This window comes from Carassius gibelio, chromosome B25 (assembly GCF_023724105.1).
Source record: "Carassius gibelio isolate Cgi1373 ecotype wild population from Czech Republic chromosome B25, carGib1.2-hapl.c, whole genome shotgun sequence".
Taxonomy (NCBI): domain Eukaryota; kingdom Metazoa; phylum Chordata; class Actinopteri; order Cypriniformes; family Cyprinidae; genus Carassius; species Carassius gibelio.
Genome location: NC_068420.1, coordinates 8342277 through 8350098, shown reverse-complemented (window position 1 = coordinate 8350098; position 7822 = coordinate 8342277). Strand labels below are relative to the sequence as shown.

General features: G+C 33.3%; 1 protein-coding gene across 1 annotated transcript in view; it reads left to right on the top strand.

The window, feature by feature from the left end:
• The first annotated feature begins 2702 nt into the window (after positions 1 to 2702).
• Positions 2703 to 7822, top strand: part of lrrc4ca (leucine rich repeat containing 4C, genome duplicate a) — a 163345-nt gene continuing 158225 nt past the window's right edge. Inside the window, exon 1 of the mRNA XM_052597735.1 lies at positions 2703 to 2881. The gene's annotated coding sequence lies outside the window, so the exon portion shown is untranslated. The remainder of the gene's footprint in view (positions 2882 to 7822) is intronic.

The following is a 7822-nucleotide window of genomic DNA, read 5'->3' as shown; positions in this document are numbered from 1 at the left end:
GACTGAAAGAGAGAAAAGGGATAAAGCGTGAGGGAAATGGAAGACAGCAGAGTCCACTGGCTTTCCGTCATGAGCTTAGTGCTGTATTGAGGCAGAAGAAAACTAGCAAACTAAAGAGCAGCCTGTCTAAAAATGCTACAGCATTGTGGTTTCAGATAAATTAATCTTCAGTTTTGGAATCAATTTCAAATTTATTGTTATTTTTACTAATTAGTGAAAATACATTAGCTTATAAGTTTTTATAATCTATTTTGACACAGCAATGGTGAATTTTGAATTTTTCATTAATGGTGAGACTTAATTGACCAAAAAGACAAATTCTAATTCATTCCTAGATTAATTTGATGACCATTGCAATGATGATCACTGATTGTTTTTTGAGTTTCATGGACTATTGAATCTATCAAATAGATTTTTTTAGAAACACTGAATCGTTCACAACAGAAATATATATTTTTTTAACATTCTTTGCTAATGTCATTTTTACACACACATTTAATACATTGGGATTCACCTCCACTTTTTATTCTTGTTGGACAAGAATGACTCACATCTTGCACTGAACAAACAACAGCACTCGGTGAACACGGTGTCCAAGTTTACTTTATGCGATCACAAATTAAAAGTCTCTTTCAGTGCCGCTCCAAGTCTAAGATTCAAAACTTGACCTATATCATAAAAGTCTATATTCGTTAATCCCGGACGAGCCCCCATATTTGTCATGGTCAGCCCACAACCACTACAAATGAGGGAGGCAATTTGAACAATAGCATAGCAAGGAAATATTTATTAATGAAAATATAATTTATAAGACAAATAAAGGATAATTAACAGAAACAATAAATAATGAGGTCAACTTTTAACAATGTACAGGCCTGCAAAGAAAGTAAATTCTAAACTTATCTAATGCATTTAATGAAAAGAACAATGAAGAGACAACCAAAACTATCAACAAACCAATAGGAACAACAGCAGAGGTAAACCAAAACCAAAAATTACGCAACTCTCAACGACCCGCCCCATAACCGGCTAAAATCATAAGACCAACCAAAGATTTGCAAGAGAGTGACTTCAGTAATAATAATAATAAAAAAATACTTTTCTAAAGATAAATGGGAATAGATTCCCTGGCTTGTAAAAAACTACTTTTGTATGCTCACTGTGTCAGAAAGTCAGCAAAAAGTGTAAGCTCAAAACTACAGTTCAGTTTTATGCTTTTTCATTTTGTGTTTTGCTAATGCAGCACATGTAGCGTCAGACACCGAAAAACGCGACCTACTTCTACCCTTTGAACAGAGAGGGTCCTTGCCTCCATTTTTGAATGCATACACATTCCGCATGGATTTCTGGGTATGTGCACCCTTAACACTTGACTGTTTTTTCCCTGAAGACCTGTTGAAAACCTTAGTTCTTTGCAAGGAGCATCTGTTTGGTGGTGACTTCAGAGGCCTAGGCTGCCTGAGAGAGATTGGCCTGCGGTACAGTGAATGCTTGTCTTGTCTTAGTGTGCCTATGTGTGTATAAGCAGGTAAAATCCCACCTTCTTCTTGCTTATCCTCGGATTAAAGCATCTCAGCCCCATGGTGCTGGCTGTCAGAGAGGGCGGCATGTGGAATCAAATCCATCGGCCTTCAAAATGAAATCCTGGAGCCGGCTGGCCCAAATGTTTCCTGAGCACGGCGTATCTGAGCGTACGCTTCCATCCCTTGACAAGACACCGCAGGCTACCATGAATCTACGTTAGATTTTCTCCCAGCTGCTCACACTGGGCCTGTCATTTTTTTTTCTGTTAGACATCTCTCCAAGACATCAGTCTCTTTTTGTCCCACTTTTTATAAAGCATACTGTACAAGTTTGTTAGGATGGGGCTGAAATATAACAAGCAGGAACAAGGATGAAGAATTGAGTTTAAAATCAACTCTCTTAGGGTTTGTTCAGGGTTGTTTCTTAACATTTATGAATACATTAAGAATTGTTGTTTACTGAGAATTTACGATTATTAAGTAAGCTTGTTAATTTTACTGCATGTAGTTATAGCTATTAGACTATTTTAGTGATATTGTGAAATTATTTAAATCAAAGGAATATATTTTTTGGGGAAAAATAGAATGTAATATAGATTAATTTTAAACATATTTAGTATTAAATCCTATATATAAAAATACTGGAAATATTTCCATGCATATACATTTATATATTTAATTTCTTATATTTTATATTATATATAAATATAGTTCATATAAACTTAACATATTTCCCTTAAATTTATACATGTTTGTATTTAAATATACATAATAAACATACACAGCACACGTATATTATGTAAACAAAAACTTTTATTTTGGATGTGATTATCATTTGACAGCACTAGCATTTACTTAATTATTTTACATTTATTTAAAACTGTATATGTATACATGACAGACATATCATAAAAAAACTCTATATTATATATTTTTCACATAAAAACTCACATAAAAATATGTTGGGCGTTACAGTTTTTCAAGATAATGACAGCATTACCCATAATGCTTTTCAACCTTAATCAGAACTATCTACACTATTAAGATATCTTTCAGGACTACATTTCAATAGCTGTCAGATTTTATTGCTAAGTTTTACATTATTTGTGAATAATCCTTAATATTTTTTTGGAGATTGCAGTCTTTTTCCATATAATTAGAAAGAAGCTTGCATGAATGTTTACTACAGAGCAAATGGCATCTTCCAGGTGTTTCCAAGATGGCCGCCAAGTGAACTGACTTTCCTTTTATTTGGGACATTGGTTTTACGTTAATGTCTGAAAATCAACAGCATCAGCTGCTTAGCTGTCATTTTGGGATTATTATATTGCATCATTAAGGACATACAACATGAAGATGTAAGTACTCAACATTTTTTGGTTTCATTGTATTTTCTCAGCACTTTTAGAAAACCTGAGGAGATCCAACTTCCCTACCAACAAGACAGATTTCCAATCAGAGTATTTGATGGTATTTGTTAGTATTTTTATAGAAAGTTGCTTGTTGAATCAGGGTTTCAGTCTGGCAGAGAGTTTCTTTGGTTTGGTTGCTCTCCGGCTGTCCTCTCTAGCATGCCAGCTAATTAGCATGAGGTGGTATAAATAGTTTCCCCGGCCTGTTGAGAAGCTTCCTGTGCCCGGTGTCTTATTGTGGTCAGGTTGTGGGATTCTTACAGCTCAATAAACTGTGAAGCTATGAACAAACATTAAAGTAGTTATGCTGTCTGTCCTTGATCAACAAGATTTATCATTCTGTTATTGTAGTAGGCATTTGTGACCCAAAGGATGTTGAAAACTGAGCCAGCAATACTTAATCTTTTATTCTATGTCTTATGTTTACTTTTGTAAAAAATTAATGTAAAATGTTTTGGGTAAAAATCTGGGGTTTTAAGATTATGATATGTTTAAATGAAAAACAAAATGGAATAGTTTTTCTTATCCGTGTGTGTGTTTGATAAGTTTATTGTAGATCACAAAAATGACTAAAACGCTTTATTACACATGCCAGCCCTGCTAATGAAGAAGGGAAAAAAATACAATAGAACCATCACAGAAAAATTGTATGGTTTCCACCACAAATACAAATACCAGTGCAGACATTACAAACCATCAACCATTCAACTTTTAACCATTAAAACCATAAAAAAAGTTTTCTGTATTGTGTTTTGGGACATATTCCATTGTGATTCATTTATCTACACAATTACCAGTAGAGACCCACAGGGTGCATTAGAGTGTCCAGGAAAAATTGATACAAATCCCATTATAACCAGTAAAACCCTTAAAGTTTCTTAATGGTGCCTGTAGTTTTTTTTTTACATTATTTCTTTTCAGCAGGGAGGACAGTAGTTGGTGCTGTCAATTTATAAAGAAACTCACACATGTCTATAGACTGAACACATAATACATATGCATGAAGTCACCGTTTTTACATAATCAAGTTTTTATAATTTACACCGAAATGATGATATTCTTATCAAAAGCATGCACTCTGAAGTCCGGTTTCAAAAATTGTGAACTTTCTATTCAGCACAGTTTCCACAAATATATTGGCAGCATGACATCAATGAATATTTTCTGAGCCGGAAATTAGCATATTAAAATGATTTCTGATAGATCATGTGACACTGACTGGAGTAGCTTAAAGGCTGCTAAAAATTAAGCTTCGCATCACATAATCTAACTGCACTTTAAATTAGGTTTGTATGAAAATCGAAAAGTTATTTTAAATAATATTGCACCGTTATGCTGATTTCACTGTATTGTGGTCAGATATATTCATCCTTGATGAGTTCTTTAAATAACATTGATTTCTCACGATTAAGAAAGAGATGTAGCATTATTTGCAGAGATACATATTAGTTAGCACAAATTGGGGCTTAGCTTTTCCTTTACTTTTCAGGTCTATTCTAAGCTTTTATTTAGATGTTGTTTGCCTCCTTATGTGTTTACTTCACAATTGACCACTTACTCAGTTGTGTGGTGTGTCAAATCGCTAATCAGCGAGGATGGCCGCACATCTGGCCATTAATTACCGCTGTCTGGAGTTTTCGCTGACTCTGAGAGCAAACACCGACAACAGGATTAAACTTTAAAAACAGCGGCTGTGTTTGACAGCACAGGACATGGGAAGCTAAACTGAGACTGATAAGGGCTGGAGAATTAGCTGTACAGAAACACTCAGACGGCTGACAGTATTGTGATATGTGGGTTCCGTTTGACGAGTGTGTGTTTGCGTTTTCTGCGTTTGTGAATGGATACACTGTAAAGCTGTGTCTGCCATTATTGTTGACAATGCGGCAATCAACTTGACAGTTTGTGGTCTGAGTTCTCATTGTTTCTTTCTTTCTCAGACTTTGTGGAAAAACAAAAAGTGTGAATTTTTCATATTTAATTTCCGATGAGCTTGGTTGCAGCTAACAGGTTTTAACCCTCTAGCCACAACCCAAAAGGTTTTTGAAGCACAACCCTAGAAATAAAGAAACAATCTAGTTTTGAGCCATGGTTGAAGCTCAAAATATGTACTTGTCATAATGTAAATATACAAATAATACATTCTGTGATTTAAACTACCACGTTTTGTGTTATAAAGACAAGTGACCAATTTGAAACCTGACTTCTGACCATTTTTGATAATTGTAAATCTCTTACTAATCCACTTCAGTGACATCTGTATCTATTCCAGTCTGAAACTGTTTCCATATTCATTATTATTAAATTCCGGATATGATGCTCTTAAAGCTTTCTTTCTTTATTTTCCCTTCAGATGTGTGATATATTCTTAACTTTTTAGATGATGTGACTGTATTCCTTGATAATGAAAAATGCATGAGCTCTCTTGGGTTTACCCAGTTGCTCCATACCTTTTCCCTCCGAATTATCTTTGTTTTCAACATCAGTTTTGTGCCAAATTTAGATCTTAGCTTGCTCACTTTTATCCTTCCCTGTGATAATGTAATCTCTTCATCTAAAAGACTAGGTTTACCAGGTCATTTAATTTCAAAATATTTCTCATTTACCACATCTGTAACACAACCAAGCAGTGGGAATAATAGTGATAAAGAATGACAAGAACAGCTTTATTCTTTCTTCACTTTGTAGTAAAAACAACAAGGATTCTTCACATTGCTAAGTCATCAGCCCAGTGATTTAATTTAAATCCTAAATGTAAATTTTAGTGTTCTTTTGTATACTATTATGTAGCTGTTATATAACTTTTATTTGTACAATTGTCATTTTAATTTTAGTTTAGGTGTTAGTAATTTTGTTTTTTGTTTTTGTCAGTTTTGAGTTTTTATTTTTCTATTATTGTTTAAGTTAAACTCATTTTATTTCAAGCCAGTATTTATGATTTTCATTTATTTCATTTTTTAAGCCCAAGCTTATCCACCTAATATTTTTATTATTTTCAGTTTTCATTTTGTTTTGTTTTTTAAGTAATATTAATACTTCAACTTATTTTATTTCAGGCCAACATTTCTAATTCTAATTTTAATCTCAAATGTTTATCTAATATTTATATTATTTTTTAGTTTCATTTCAATTAATGAAAATGATTTAAGTTTTATATTTGGTTTGGCTACAGTAAAAAATGTAAAAATCTATCCTATTTGCTATATTTATAGTATATTTATAATTTTAACATTTTATATTTTAATATGTACATTTTGTATACAATTTGCTAATTGCAAATTAATTAAATAATAATAAATTATAAGATAATATATTGTCTCAACCAATGATGTAACCATGGTGTGGTAACCAATGGCTGTGTTTTTTTTTTTTTTTACCTTCATTATTTGTGTGTTTTTGGTATTCTGTATTGCCCATGGTGTGAAATTACACTTCAAAGGATGAGAACTACCTGTTTATGGTGGTGTTGACTATTTTCCATTCCTTAAGTAGTCGCCCAAGTGGAACACAATGTCAACTCTATTCCGTTGTGTCTCCACCCGAGTGCCCTGATTCTCCAGAGTCCTCTAAACAAAACAAACCATGCCCGCACATATTTGCTGGCAACAAACATGTGTGTCAGTTCTCCCAGTCTCTTCCCAGCCTTGAGTGAACGTAATTGGCTATATGCTGCAGTATTCTTCTAATATGATTTATCAGGGTTCTGTGGCACTCTACACCCTCAAGGTTGCATTTGCTCGCTGAACAAAGTTGGACAAGAAGGGAAGGTTGTCTGCCGTCTCCAAAACTGGCAAACTAAACAAAAACATAGCCCAGATTAGCTGGAGAGAAGAATAAAGCCATGGAGAATCTAGTGGATTTACTAGCTTCTACTGTACAAGCCAATGCAAAGTTAATTTGAGACGAGCCGCAATTGACCGTACAGAGCAGCTATGTCAAACTTTTAAGATGATAGGATGTATGAGCTTTCAGCAGTCAAGCACTAAGTGAGATCCTATTGTAACATTCATACAGTACGTCAAAGTGCTATGCTTGTCCTTCATCTGCTGTAAAAAAAAATAAAAAATAAAAAAAAAATATATATATATATATTTATATATATGGAGAACAAAACCGACCGGTCTTTAGGATCCAACCAAGCTCAGAATAATTTTTTTTTTTTTGGACAAATCTACCTGGTAAGTTCTTTAGAAGCATTAGCCAAATCTACACATGATTTTGCACAACAGGGACAATTTATTGAATTTAATAGGGAGCTGTTTTGGAGAACTGATGCATAAGCTCATTTTTAAGTTCCTTTCAGGGTAATTAGCTTCAGGAAACTTACAAACTATAATAATTAAGAGCCATTGTAAACCTTTGGCCTCAAAGATTGATAATTTATTAAATTCTTTTTCCCCTGCCCTTTTACAGTGTAAAAGCATGATTTGAAGCTAAAGTGTTCAAGATAGAGGTTGCTACAATGATCTGAAAACGTATCGCTTGCCCAACATAGTCCAATGCATCCTTAGAGAAATTAGCTGTTAACATAAAAAAAAAAAAAAAAAAAAAAATTATATATATGTTACAGTTAACAACAGAGCCCAAACTTAAATACTATGTATTAATCACAATTTATTTTTTTAATATAATAATCAACAATCAAACAAGTGTGCAAATGTAAACTGCACATAATCCTGTTTGTTGTTGAAATGTATTCATTTACACAGTGGCTGTTTTATAACAGATTATTTTAAACATACTGTACATTCAATTATTAAGACATCACTGACAGGTAAAGTAAAATATGAGTATATAGTCTAATATTTCACGAAAATCTCTTCTCTAAACATAAATTATCTAGTGAACTAAAGAGCTGTGGACACTGATGACTAACCTGAGGTAAAT